The sequence below is a fragment of the Colossoma macropomum genome, unplaced genomic scaffold (assembly GCF_904425465.1).
Source record: "Colossoma macropomum unplaced genomic scaffold, Colossoma_macropomum, whole genome shotgun sequence".
In the NCBI taxonomy this organism is placed as follows: Eukaryota; Metazoa; Chordata; class Actinopteri; order Characiformes; family Serrasalmidae; genus Colossoma; species Colossoma macropomum.
The window spans coordinates 30,135,208-30,148,713 of NW_023494793.1; the positions used below are offsets into that span (position 1 = coordinate 30,135,208).

Consider the following 13,506-nt stretch of genomic DNA (forward strand, 5'->3'; position numbering starts at 1 on the left):
AAAAAACTAGCTAGCTATGTCAGAAAATGGGAAATAAGGAGGATGTTATCCTTAGAATTGATTCAAAAATTGCTATGAAACTGAAAGAATAATGCTGTTTGGCAGATCGCTAACATAGCTAGCCAGCTAGCTTTAAAGTTTGCTACACATATAAAGCTTGTGTTCCTTAAACTGCTAATGTAGCCTGCTAGCCTACCATAAGCCAAAAGAGAGTTTAAATGAGGTCTGTCAAATAGACTTTACATATAAAACAGAAATCGCTGGCATGCTGTAAATGTTTCACAGAACCTGCTCACGTCAGCCTGCTGGTGCCAGCAGCTAATAAAAACTAGCTTTTTTGTTTGGGAATACAGCTACAGTTAGCAATGGCTTCTAGCATAGCTAGCTACATCTAAACAATGTCTACCAAATTCATACTACATATAAAAGTTCTTCTTTCTTTTAAAAACTTGACAGTTACTAACCTCAGAAATACAGGCGTTCGTATCACTTCAGCTCACCACAGAAAGGTGTCTCACTTTATCTTTGTCATAATTGCCAAGATTGAAATTTGAGGATGTGTCCAGAATGGTGAACCAAACGCACAATAATGCGGAAGTCCACACTAAATAAAAGATACAAATGAAAATGATTCGTGGAAAAACTCCTTTTTAGCTATTAGAGTACAGTAATGTCAGCTGACATCAACAGAGTGATAAATCGATGGATAGATGAAAATAACTATAACCAAAACGCTAGATATGCCACGGTTTGTGGGTTACACCAGTTTTTACCAGTTTTCCCCTCTTAATCTTCAGGGACACTGGGGCTAAGAATTCGACCACAAGGGGGCAATTTAATTCAATAAACTGACTCCAGTGACTACAGAGCCTACAAAGAATTCCTTAACAGTCACAGTAGCAAAAGGGTACATAAATTCGATGACAAAGATTTTACAGTCGTCATATCAAGTCACTCATTTTTATGTCAGGACGTCAATACAATGTGCTTCTACCCAAACTGAAGTCACAATACACACACACACACACACACACACACACACACAGTAAAATGGGCCATAAAAGCAGCTGCACTCCAGCAATTAATGGTGTATTTCAGGACAGTTCTGGCCCCGGAGCGCCACAGTTCAGCACAGCCTGGTGATTTCTCTGCTCAAACTCACCTACCGAACCAGGTAATTAGACAGAGGTCCTCCACCAGAGCTGCACATCCTTGCTGATATTAATGGCACTTGATCTTACCTGTAATTACATACACTGGGGGGTCAAACAGACCACCTGTCTACTACTGTAACCCTGTTCCTGGTAACCCACAGCTTTGCATGGTTTCAATTATTCCCTGACTTAATACAACTGATCCAGCTCTAAACTGAGTATGAAGCCCTTCAAGAGCTGGATCAGAGGTATTAAAACTGTGCAGTTGTAGCGGGTCACCAGGAGCAGGATTAAGAATGGCTGCTCTGGGTCTTTCTATGACTTGTGAATTTTGTAACATTACCTTGAGGGAAACCCAATTTTTTTCCTGCTGCTCAGAAAATGGAAAGGACTAAGGCAGAATGGATTATCAGCTATGCGTCAGTACATGATCCAACATAAATACATAAATAAACAAACCAACCCATGATTACTTGCCCATGGTTGTCTCCCAGAGTAATTATGTCTCAATACAATGTTTAACACATATTTACAGATACTGAAACTTAATTTTCTGAACTTGTTAAGGTCTGGCAGACATCTAGTGGTTCGACTGTAACTCTTTTTTTTCCATCAATTTAAATTTTCTAGATCACTAAAACAGACAAGGACATACTAAGGTACTGTTTTTTGGTGGTAGAACTGGTGCATTCTATCAGCTTTTTTACTCTATAGTTCTCAACTACTTTACAATCCTTAAGCAGCAATCAACCTCCAAAGATAAACATGTCATGTTGCTTCAGGGGGGAAATGTAAGAACAGCCCTACAGAAACAATCATTTTAAAGCATATCCATAGATCAGACTAGCGCCATTATGACACTGAAGGTAGGCAGCTGAGAGGCATCACACTCAGCTTGATAAACAGTTACATTATCCAAAGATGTAGTTTTAAAATAACTACGTTGGTTTCAGGCAGTAACTGATGTGCAAGTTAACATTTAACACAGCAGGGTGTAACACTCACCTGTGCCAAGTCTTCACATGCCATCATCTGTGTTACTTTATCGGTTCCTCTCCAAAATAGTAAAAATGAAAAAGATTTTATTAATCATATTGAATAAATGATTGTCTTGCTGCTACAGAGCTCTTGGTAGCTACATAGCTAACATTAATGACTGGTGATTGCCAAAGAGCAAGTTGTAAAGAGAGTTAAATCTGTGTGCAAAATACACAAAAAAACGACTAGTTAACATAGCTATACATTCGTCTGCACAGTGAAAGGAAAAAAGTTATTTCGTGTTTGCTCCTCATTAACTTTGATGAATTCCCTATCCTTTTTAATTGAGCTATAGTCTATGGTTTTGACATCAAGCATGAATAGTTCTCCAAACTTACCTGATAAACCTGCCTGCTGCCACAGAGCCACACTTGAGCTGTGTAAATAGTTCAGGGCTTCTATAAGTTATGATTAATATACTTTATAGCTTCTTTACTTTAGGGCCCCAAACTGTAAAACACAAGGCATTAAAGACTGTTCTATTATTGCAACTTAATACAGCAAATCAAATTTTAATAAACTATTGTTCAATTTTAAATTTATGTTTTATAAACATTAAAAAAAATAAATAAATCACTGGCTTCTTTACTGTAAGGTTGTTTTAAATTTTAAAACCAAATGCATTCGCACACACAATAATCAGTAGTTTCTTTACTGTAATGCCTACAATCACGGAACAAGCAGCAACTGAAGAAATTATTGAATTTTAATTGATGTTTTGAATAGCAAAAACTGAATAACTTATTTAATCATGGTCCAAAATTGCAAAAATCATATGCATTAAGTACTATACAGTCTCACAAAGGGGATTTCCTTACAATTTTTTTTACATATGGCCACTTTACTCTATAGTTTTTATTTCCAGCATTTATTTTGAGAGCTTCGATTTCATCTCCAACAAGTGCTGCGAGATCGGGCAGTTATTTCCATTCATTCAAGACCAGGCTCGTCTCTCTTTGAATGGGGACAGACCAATTTCTGTTTCAAAATATATTTGAAATCAGATAAAAACCTCAAATAGTTTGCAGAATTTGGCTCAATAACACACAAAAAACATGATTTTTCAGGTTGTTCTGGCTACTGCACTTGTGCAGATCTCCATACTGTAAAAAATTTCACTGTAAAAAAACTGAAAAAGAACTGGCAGCAGCATTGCCAGGAACTTACTGTTAAATTACCTGTATCCTTCTGTTGTAAAAATGTGCAGTTTTTCATTTTTTACAAATATAGGATATAACCATAATTTAGTACATTTACAGTATAATACAGCTAGAGGTTAACAGTTCATTACCTTTTTTGATGAGGGTGCATTAACTTTCCTGACAGGTATAGCTGCAGATTCTTTCTATACATTGTGTTTCTATTGCTTGTTAAACTGGCCAGAAATGTAATATGTATGAAAGGTTTTATTATTTCAGTGAACTGCTGACATGGGAATTTAAATCATGTGACCTAAAAATGAGGCAAAAGCAGAGTATGTCTTGAAAAATGTCTTGCTCTATTGTAAATAAAGTCTTGGTGATTACACTTGCAAAACCTTTGCACATTTTCATATCAGAAAATGTATTTTTAACAAATAAACCATTTAGGCATTAAAATTAAAAGCAAATCAACTTAGACATTACCCATATAAAATATATATATATTGTTAAATCTTGTTCTCTTTGGATGTCATGTCAGCATAAACAAGAACTTTGACAATAATCTTTGTACAACAGTCTACAGCTGTATAATCCAGTTTGATCCCGCTTTGTCTTTCCTTGTTTCTGTCAGTGTCTGCCTTTATCTTCCCGTCTGAGTCTTGTTCCATGTGCTTTTGTTGTTAGGTCTGTCTTCTCCCCAGTCATCTGTCCCACCTGTGTGTAGTCTGTAGCCCCGCCCTCTCATTAGCCCCAGGTGTGTCTCATGTGTTCTTTTGTTTATTTATTCCCCTTGGTTTGGTCTGCTCCTTGCCTTGGTGTTGTTTGTAGTGCGTTTTGCTGATTCTTAGTTTGAGTAGCTATTCCTGTGTATTTTGTTCTCTTTTCTTTGCTTTTGGTGGTTCTCTTCATTTCTTTAGTGCTTGTCTCATTTTACTTTTCTTTTGTTTCTGGTTCTTTCTTTGCTACTTTCTCCATGGACAACAATAAAACTGCTAACTCTTACACGCATCCTGCCTTCTTGTCTCCCAACACGTTACAACAGCTTTGACTACTTTTACTTTTCAAGCATCTCCAGCTCACTTTGTCAAGTCAACACGAAATCTGACCACAAATTTCCCTCTTCTAGTTTTACTTATTATCAAAAGTAGACTTAATCCTAATGCTAGTGGACTGCCATTGGAGTGCACTTTGGGAGAGTGATGTCACATGGTTGCACTGGACTTGCACTGCATGGGGCTTCCTTCACTGATTGAGAAATGTCAAGTTAAACACCTGGACACAACTAAGAAGTTTGACTGGAAGAGATGTTTAGCTTGCTGTTTCTCCTTCAATAGACAAGAACTAAGTGCATTATTAGACTCACTATTAGAGGCATTTTGAATGAATGTTCTAGTTAATTTGATTTATACAGCAAATTTGAATACTACTGGACTGGACTAAACTATATAAAAGCTTACAGGTTTCATCAGTCATGGTTCCATGTGAAATGGGTGTGAACACATAACCTTTGAATGGATTTCAGAATGCATGCGGCTTCTCTTTGATACTGAAGATTGAAACTGTATGTAGAAAACACAGAAGCAAGCCTGGTCCAGCATTCAATATAGCTTGCTGTTTTCTCACCTGAAAAAAAAAAACAAATGAAAACCAAGTGAAACCACTTGCAGCAAGGATAGTGCCATTTTACTGAAATAATTGTTGGTGACTTAAGCAGATTCTTTACAACCCTAGCAAGCAGTAGCAGCTGAGGAGTTGCCAGTAGGGTGAGCATCCTCTTCACATCAGCTGCAGTGGCAAACAACTAGAACATGTCAATTTAATTGTTTAGTTGAGGCAGAATAACAGCAGCATGCACCACACACGTATCTGTCCGTCACTGAAGAACCCATAACACCACTGAACAGATTCCTGAATTTCCCCTCTTCAGAGCTAGTTATATCAAATAGTCAAACATTAACCATAGACTAGTGTGTTGCAAATGCTTTCAGACACCAACTAGCTAAACTACATTAGTGTGGTATTTTGTGCAGAGAGAAGACGAAATGTTACTCAGGCCAAACACTGCATATGCAAGACATTTTACTCTAATAAAATTGTGATTTCAGTTTCAACAAAAACAATGACATGACCACAGAATTCAGTTGTTAGTTAATTTAGTTAGCTAGTTATCAAACACCCTCTCAGAATTCTCTGTAAATCAAGTTCAGCCAACACAAACCAAATAACAAAAACAACAGATATTAAAATAAAAGGAACTTACTTTGTCCAGTGTTGTACAGGAGGGAAATGCAAGCTTAAGGGAAAATGCACTGCTAAGATGGTCTTCAGTCTTGCCAGCATTCGACGGCTAGTTGTTGAAGGTACTAAAAAGACAAAAAACGTAGTCTGCTACAAAATGATAATCTGGACAGCTGGAAAGGTTACAGATGAGTTTTGTTTCACCTCATAAGCAAAATGAAATGCCATGCTATAATGCAAAACATGAAGGTGGATGAAAATCACAAGGAATTGCCACAAGCTACTGCTACATTAGCTTCATGTCACACAACTCCTGTAATGCATTAGGTTTACAAAAAGTTTAAGGATAATGTGATAATACCGTAAAAATGGCTGTAAATTTACAGCTGCAATTTGTTTTAAAGTAAAGATCTGTTTTTTGTGCATAACAGGATAACACAGTTGTTTTTTACAGTGATTAGTGCATGCCTAATACATACAAAAAAAAATCTCTGCAATACCAGCCTCAGATCATCAGTTCATCAGTTCCTCTGACTAAAACAACACAATATTTCTTTACATTACATTAAGAAAGTGTCTAGCCCAGTGTTTCTCAACCCTTTTTGCTCTAACATACCCACCTCAGCTCACTAAGAGGCTGTTCATGAGCTGATGAGTTGGATCATTTGTGTTGGGAGCAGGGGGCCCCCAGGACTGGAGTAAGGAAACACTTATCTTGACAGTGCGGTAACCCAAATTGGCTGTCTTTTTTATGATTAACATTTTTTATTGATTTTTCCTCTTACATTAATACAAAACCACACATATCAGTATTTGTAACATAAGCCCCTTTATCCTCCCCCCTACCCACCCTAGCTGTGTCGGTGCAACATTCATGACCTGGTTTAATCCAGTACTGTACAAGGTTCTGTATCAAAAATTTTGACATTTGTGCCCATTCATTCTCTTCCAGTGTCAAGTTTAAGTCTCTTTCCCAGACTTTAAGGCCATAAGATTACCAGAGCCATCGCTATGAATGAGCACAGAATAATATGCTGAGGCCTCATGACCTTTCCCATATATCGTTAGTACCCTAGAAATAATATCAGCAGCCTGTGGAGTTTGATGTCGAGAGTCGAAGACCCCCCATAGTAAATGACGTAGTTGTAGATACCTCCAGAGCTGTGATTCAGAGACCCCAAACTGTTGAATCAACTCGTTAAAAGTTTTCAGACCATCCTGATTGTAGAGGTCAGCCAGAGTGTAGATGCCCTTTTCCACCCATTCCTTCCAAAAGAAAGGAGACTTTCCAATGCATAACTTTGGATTCAACCATATACTTGACCACCTATTTAAGTAGAGATTTAAATGAAACATTTTAGCCATTTTTAACCTCGCTGAGTGTAAGTGAAAAATAATGGGATGTGTTTTAGCTTTCTGAGTTAATTTGGTAGACAGGCATTGAAGTGGTGGGAGGGGACCAGCAACAGAGCACTCGATACCATACCAAGGGGGAGCTCTTTCAGGAGGTAGCGACCAATGTGCCAGGTGTCGTAGGGTAAACGCATAATAATACAGCAATAATTTTGGTAATCCTAAACTGCCTCCATCAACCGGCACCTGTAATTTGCCCAAACGTAGGCGAGGGCGCTTCCCATTCCAAATGAAAGAACGAGTTATGCTATCAAATTGCTTAAAGTATATCAAAGGGATTTCCATTGGGATTGCTTGTAGAAGATAATTAATTTTAGGAATGCAATTCATTTTCAGAACATTCACTTTGGCCATCATAGACAAACACAAGGAAAACCACCTGTCAATATCACAGGAGATTTTTTGCATTAATGGGTCAAAATTTACTCTCACTAGGTCTTTTAACTGAGGGGGGAACAGAATGCCAAAATATCGAACACCTTGATGGGGCCACTGGAAAGGCCCTGGTTGAAACGCAGACTTTGGGCAATAGGCAGTCAGAGGAAGAGCCTCTGATTTAGTCCAATTGACCCTATATCCTGAGAACTTAGAAAATGAATTGATGGTTCTAAGCAAACTAGGGACTGATCTACCTGGATCTGATACAAACAACAGAATATCATCAGCGTATAACATCAGTTTATGTACTGACCCCCCCGACAGAAACTCCTGGAAAATCCTCATCCATTCTTATAGCCGCGGCCAGTGGCTCCAATGCCAAACAAAACAAGAGGGGAGATAACGGTGACCCTTGTCTCGTTCCTCTACCAAGAGAAAAATACTTAGAGATTAGTCCATTAGTCTGCACAGCTGCTTCAGGTCGGTGATATAATAGCTTAATCCACCTTATAAAGACACTCCCAAATCCATACACCTCAAGTATTTTAAATTTATAGTTCCATTCCACCATATCAAATGCCTTTTCGGCATCGAGTAAAATAGCAGCAACTGGAGAATGGGAGTCCGCTACTGCCCACATAATGTTGATAAAACGCCTAACGTTATCAGCGGGGGACCGGCCATGAATAAAGCCCACCTGATCGGTATGTACTAAAGAAGTAATCACTCTGCACAAACGGACTGCTAGAATTTGACAAAATTTTTACATCTAATGAAATTAAAGAAATTGGATGATAACTTTTGCATTCACAAGGGTCCTTATCTTTCTTAAGAACAAGGGTAATCAGTGCTTGTGACAGAGTAGGAGGCAGTTCACCCTTTTCAAAAGCCTCCGTATACATGTCAAGCAAGAGTGGAGCTAGTGCTACAGCATAGGTTTTAAAAAATTCTCCAGTAAACCATCTGGTCCCGGAGCCTTCGCAGAAGGCAAGGCCCCAATAATTTCAATAATCTCTTCTCCTGTTAAGGGCGAGTCCAGACCCTGTTTTTGCTCCTCTGTCAGTCTGGGCAGTCTGAGTGGCTCTAGAAAACTAGATACCTCCTCCTCCGTGGAGACAGAAGTTGATCGATAAAAATCAACACAGAAATCTTTAAAAACCATATTGATATCTGTTGTTGCAGTTAAAATGGTGTCTCCTGGAGCCCTAATGGCAGGAATAATGCATGATAGTTCTTTGTTTTATATATCTAGCGAGCAATCACCCTGCCTTATCCCCTGACTCAAAGTATGTCTGCCCTGAACAGAGAGAATTCTACTTGCTAGGATAGTAAACTATTATACTGATATTTTAAATGAGTTAGCTCCCTCAAGCTATTGTGTGACACCTGACGTTTCAACTCTGTTTCAAGCTTTTTAATTTTGCTTTCCAAGTCTAACATTTTTGCCATCTTTAGCTTTTTAATATGTGAGGCATACTGAATAATATAACCCCTTAGAACTGCCTTAAGGGCTTCCCAAACTACCCCCCACAGAAGGCGATGAAGCCAAATTAATCTCAAGATATGAATTAATTTGTGTTCTTAAAGCCTCACGAAACTCTGAATTTTGAAGAATCAACAAGTTTAATCTCCATCTATATGTTCGACACCTGGCACTCTGACGTATTAATTCCAATCTCACCCAAGCATGATCGGAGACTAAGATACTCCCAATAAAGCACCTGGATGTTGAGGCAACCAATGATTTCGAAATTAGGAAAAAATCTATTCGAGAATATATTTTATGGACAGATGAGGGGAAAAAAAAAAAGTCCCGTCCAGATGGATTCATGATTCGCCAAATATAAGTTAGCCCAAGAGTTTTGCACATCCTCTGGACAGTTAACAAGGCTTTAGGAGATCTCAATCCCATTTTGCTGCTGCGGTCCAGGACTGAATCCGTTACCAAATTGAAGTCTCCCCCAAGGATAATATTCTGTACCCCTGCTGCATGTATCTTTCCCTCAAGCTCCACAAAAAAAGCCTGGATCATCCTGATTAGGAGCGTAAATATTAACCAAAGCCATGTTTTGCCCCTGTATTTCTGCTACAACAATAAGAATTCTTCCCCTCTCATCTTTAATCTGTTTACAGAATTTAAATTGTAACTGCTTGTTTATTAATGTCATCACTCCCCTACTCTTACTAGATCCCACGCTGTGGAACACATGTCCAACCCAACCCCGTCGTATTTTTTCTGATTCTTCTGGGGATAAATGCGTCTCCTGCAGAAATACTACGTTGTATTTTTCACGTCCTAGAGAACTTTTAACTTTCTTCCGCTTCACAGGAGGACCCAGCCAGTTAACATTCCACGTGGTGATGCATATTTTATCTAAGTGCACAGACACCCTGTACTCAGTATAAAAAAATAGCAGCAAACCAGACCATAGCCAGACAAACTATAAGATACTTCAGCACCGACACAAAGAACTCCCCCGTTAACACGACACAAAATACAGAAGCGCATGAACTCAAACATTGCGCTCAGATGTCCCTTTCGAAAAGAGTCCCACTTTTAACTTGAAGAGTCCGTGACGCATCCTCTTGAGACAGGCAGTGCTTCTCAGCAACGCTGATGCTATAGAATTAGTCCGATCTGATATTCGTGTCTTATAATGCTCGAAATTAACCCAAAATCTGAACTGAATGACATCCATAGAGGGGGGAAATACAACTTAGAGGAATTAAAAAACAATTTCAACTTAAAGAATAACAATATACTCCCACTATCCCTTTACCAACCATAATACCCAAACATAGAACTTTCGCTCTTACACACCTCTATTCAGTCCGAAGGGCAAATCCACATGCCTCCTATGCCTCCGTCGCTGTCCCGTGGACACACTACTCCATAGATGCAATGAAGGTCTTAGCCTTTCGTGGGCTATCGAAGATTTTGTATCCCTCTTTAGTGTCTATTCTTAAATTTGCTGGGTAGAGCATTGCGAAGCCCACTTTCCGCACATGAAGCATCTTCTTGCACTCTCTGAACTGCTCCCGTTTTCAATTGCGTGACTCTGGAGAAGTCCGGGAATATCATGATGTGATTACTGGCCCAACACAATTTGCCCTTTTCTCTAGCAACTCGTAGCACAAAGTTTCGATCTCCCGATCTCAGAAATTTCACTAGAATTGGTCTGGGCCTTTCCCCGATATCGGGCCGAGGACCGCCAGCCCTACGTGCCCGTTCCATCTCCAGTTGCCTATCGACAGTGTCCAAAAGCTCAGAGACCAGCTCAAGCATAAACTTGACCATGTCATGACCTTCCTTGCCCTCGGGAATACCAACGAAACGAAGGTTGTTTCGCCGGTTGCGATTCTCCAAGTCCACCAATTTGTCCCGCAGATGGTCCACCTCTGTTTTTGTGGCCGGTGGATTATCTTTCGACTCCTTCTCCGCCGCTTCTAGAAATTCAATCCGCTTCTCCGCTTCAGTAATTCTTGAGATGAGGGACGACAGTTTTGTCTCTACCGAAGCCGTAGTCCGTCGTATTTCTTCGAGGCCAGCCATGTCGTCCGAGATTTTCTTCAGTGTTGCGTAGATGTTAGCGATATCCAAGCCCAGATCTTGAGGCTCATTACTTGTGTACGCTGGGCCAGCGCCATCTTGTTCAGTCCCGGAGTCAGGGCCATGCGACCTCAAGTGTCTCTTTATATCCCCACGCGCAGAGGATTTCAGTTGTTTAGACATCATACCCGTTCAGTGTCACACAAATAAAGCAAACGTATTAAATTAGACTGTTCGAGAGGAAATAAAAGGATAATTATCGCAAAGCACCGCGGAGCTAGACTCTACGCCGCCTTCTCTCTCATAGCGTCACGTGACCTCCCCCAAATTGGCTTTTTTTTTAATGGCACTTAAGCATATGGGCATGGCAGCCATGTATATTGTTTTATTTTGTTTTGTCTTTTTCCCTTTCCCCAGGTATTGGGTTAAGAATAAAGCAAGAATGTCGTTCAACTGCAGACACAGTGTGTGAGCCTCTGTCAGGGTATTATTGTGAAGAAACACACGGCAAGACCTGCAGAAAAGCCAGACAGCACTCCAGCTGCCTTCCTGGACAATATATCAACCAAACTCGTCAGTACTGTGCAATCCGCTATGATCACAGTGCCACAGTTTAATTAATGAATAATGAGCCTGTAATATGCCTGGGAATTTTACAGGATTAAACATACAGTGATAAAAGCTAAACGGCAGTGACCGGGTGACCATAAGTCTAAGATAAAACATTACCTTTCAGGGAACAAACGCTGTTACTGTGACAGTTCAACAGAAACCAGACGCTTGCGGATGGAAAGTTGATGACAGTTTAGTAACCAACAGCAAACAGAGCAAAAAGGGCACAGCAAAGTCGTCGTCGTGAAACAGGCAAAAAGTCAAAAAACACAGATCAATCAGTAAAGGCAAAAGTACCAGAGGGATGAAGCAAAGTACAAAACGGGAGAAACAAACCAGTGGTCAAAAACACGGAAGTCAGACAATCAGAATATAAACGCTCAGTAAGTCTCGGGAAAACAATACCTCGCAACGAACCTAACTAAAGCCCGGGTTTATATACTACTAGTTCGCTGTCTCATAAAAATACACACAGGTGAAAGCAGTTAGTATTCCGGTGATTGTGAGCGCTGATAGGAGCGTTCGCGAGAGTCACCTGTCACGTGAGCCCCCACTGCACTATGGGCAATGGAGTCTCTGTCGGAATCCGAGTCCGCGTTCGATGGCCGAGTCACATGATCTCCCATGGGATTCTGGGAGATGAAGTCCGTTTCACGAGAGCATGCCGTAGGCGTGACAATAAGATCTGAGTCTTTCAGTCAGGAAATGACGCTTTATTTCCAGTGATGTCCTGACACTGGCATTTTTACTGATTTTGTGACTTGAGACTCCCCTACTCTTACTAGATCCCACGCTGTGGAACACATGTCCAACCCAACCCCGTCGTATTTTTTCTGATTCTTCTGGGGATAAATGCGTCTCCTGCAGAAATACTACGTTGTATTTTTCACGTCCTAGAGAACTTTTAACTTTCTTCCGCTTCACAGGAGGACCCAGCCAGTTAACATTCCACGTGGTGATGCATATTTTATCTAAGTGCACAGACACCCTGTACTCAGTACAAAAAAATAGCAGCAAACCAGACCATAGCCAGACAAACTATAAGATACTTCAGCACCGACACAAAGAACTCCCCCGTTAACACGACACAAAATACAGAAGCGCATGAACTCAAACATTGCGCTCAGATGTCCCTTCGAAAAGAGTTTTGAGCAACGCATCTTTAATGAAAATGCTTCTGTTCATCTTCATTTTGTTCAGATAATTAACATTTATCTGGCCTGCTTTTCCTAACTAAGTTGCAAAAAAACAATTATGTCCATCATCAATTTAATATGCTTCTGTTATTTCTTATTCTGCCATTTTTGGGTGTGTCACACAAAAGTGGGTGGGCCTAGGCCCGAGGCCAATTATACGGCGTATACACTCTACCTATTTAATATGCATGACCTCTTAGAGATATGACAACAGAAAACTGAAAGTACACTAGCAGATTTCATTGCTTTGTTTGGGGGCTGTTTACAGTGCAACAAAAGGACGTTTCAGTACTTGGAGGAAGCTGCCAAAGTAAGAACTTTTTCAGCTTCATATTACCATCTGGGCTTCATCACAGTACATATACTCTATTTATGTTTATAGTGTCATTTCTTGTCTTGGCTGTCATAAAAAGAAATATTTATTTAAGAATGCTTTTTTTGAGCTCATTTTAAGGACAGGAGAGTGGTTTCTAATGGATTCCTAAATTATAATTAAACACAATAAAGTGTTTATTTCTTTGGCTGATTCTATGTTCTGGTGTTGATTAAGGAAATAACTTACCAACAAAAGCTGGGAGTTTAAAGATTACTGAGGTATACTTGATTTTGGGCTCTTAGCTAGTCATGTTGACTAGTTAGTATAGTCTGTATAGCAGGGGTAAACCTAAGTCTGGAGGCATGGCCCCAAAACATCTGTTCATCAGCAATAGGTAGAAATTTTCAAGGGTACATCATCAGTACCTTTAGTTAGGGAACATGATTGTTCCATATTCTAGGTTGCTGTT

The 13,506-nt window shown here is 39.8% G+C and overlaps 1 long non-coding RNA gene across 5 annotated transcripts; it reads right to left on the bottom strand.

Annotated features, from left to right (window-relative positions):
* Positions 1 to 476: 476 nt before the first annotated feature.
* Positions 477 to 12,018, bottom strand: LOC118813682. Of its 5 annotated transcripts, XR_005007668.1 has the most exons (5): positions 11,643 to 12,018; positions 5,595 to 5,697; positions 2,531 to 5,135; positions 2,160 to 2,208; positions 477 to 604 (listed from the first exon to the last, which is right to left on the bottom strand). It is a non-coding gene; the product is annotated as an uncharacterized LOC118813682 (long non-coding RNA). The 5 variants fall into 5 exon arrangements; XR_005007669.1 differs by having other exon boundaries at positions 477 to 2,642; positions 4,840 to 5,135; XR_005007667.1 differs by having other exon boundaries at positions 477 to 2,208.
* Between the last annotated feature and the right edge of the window lie 1,488 nt (positions 12,019 to 13,506).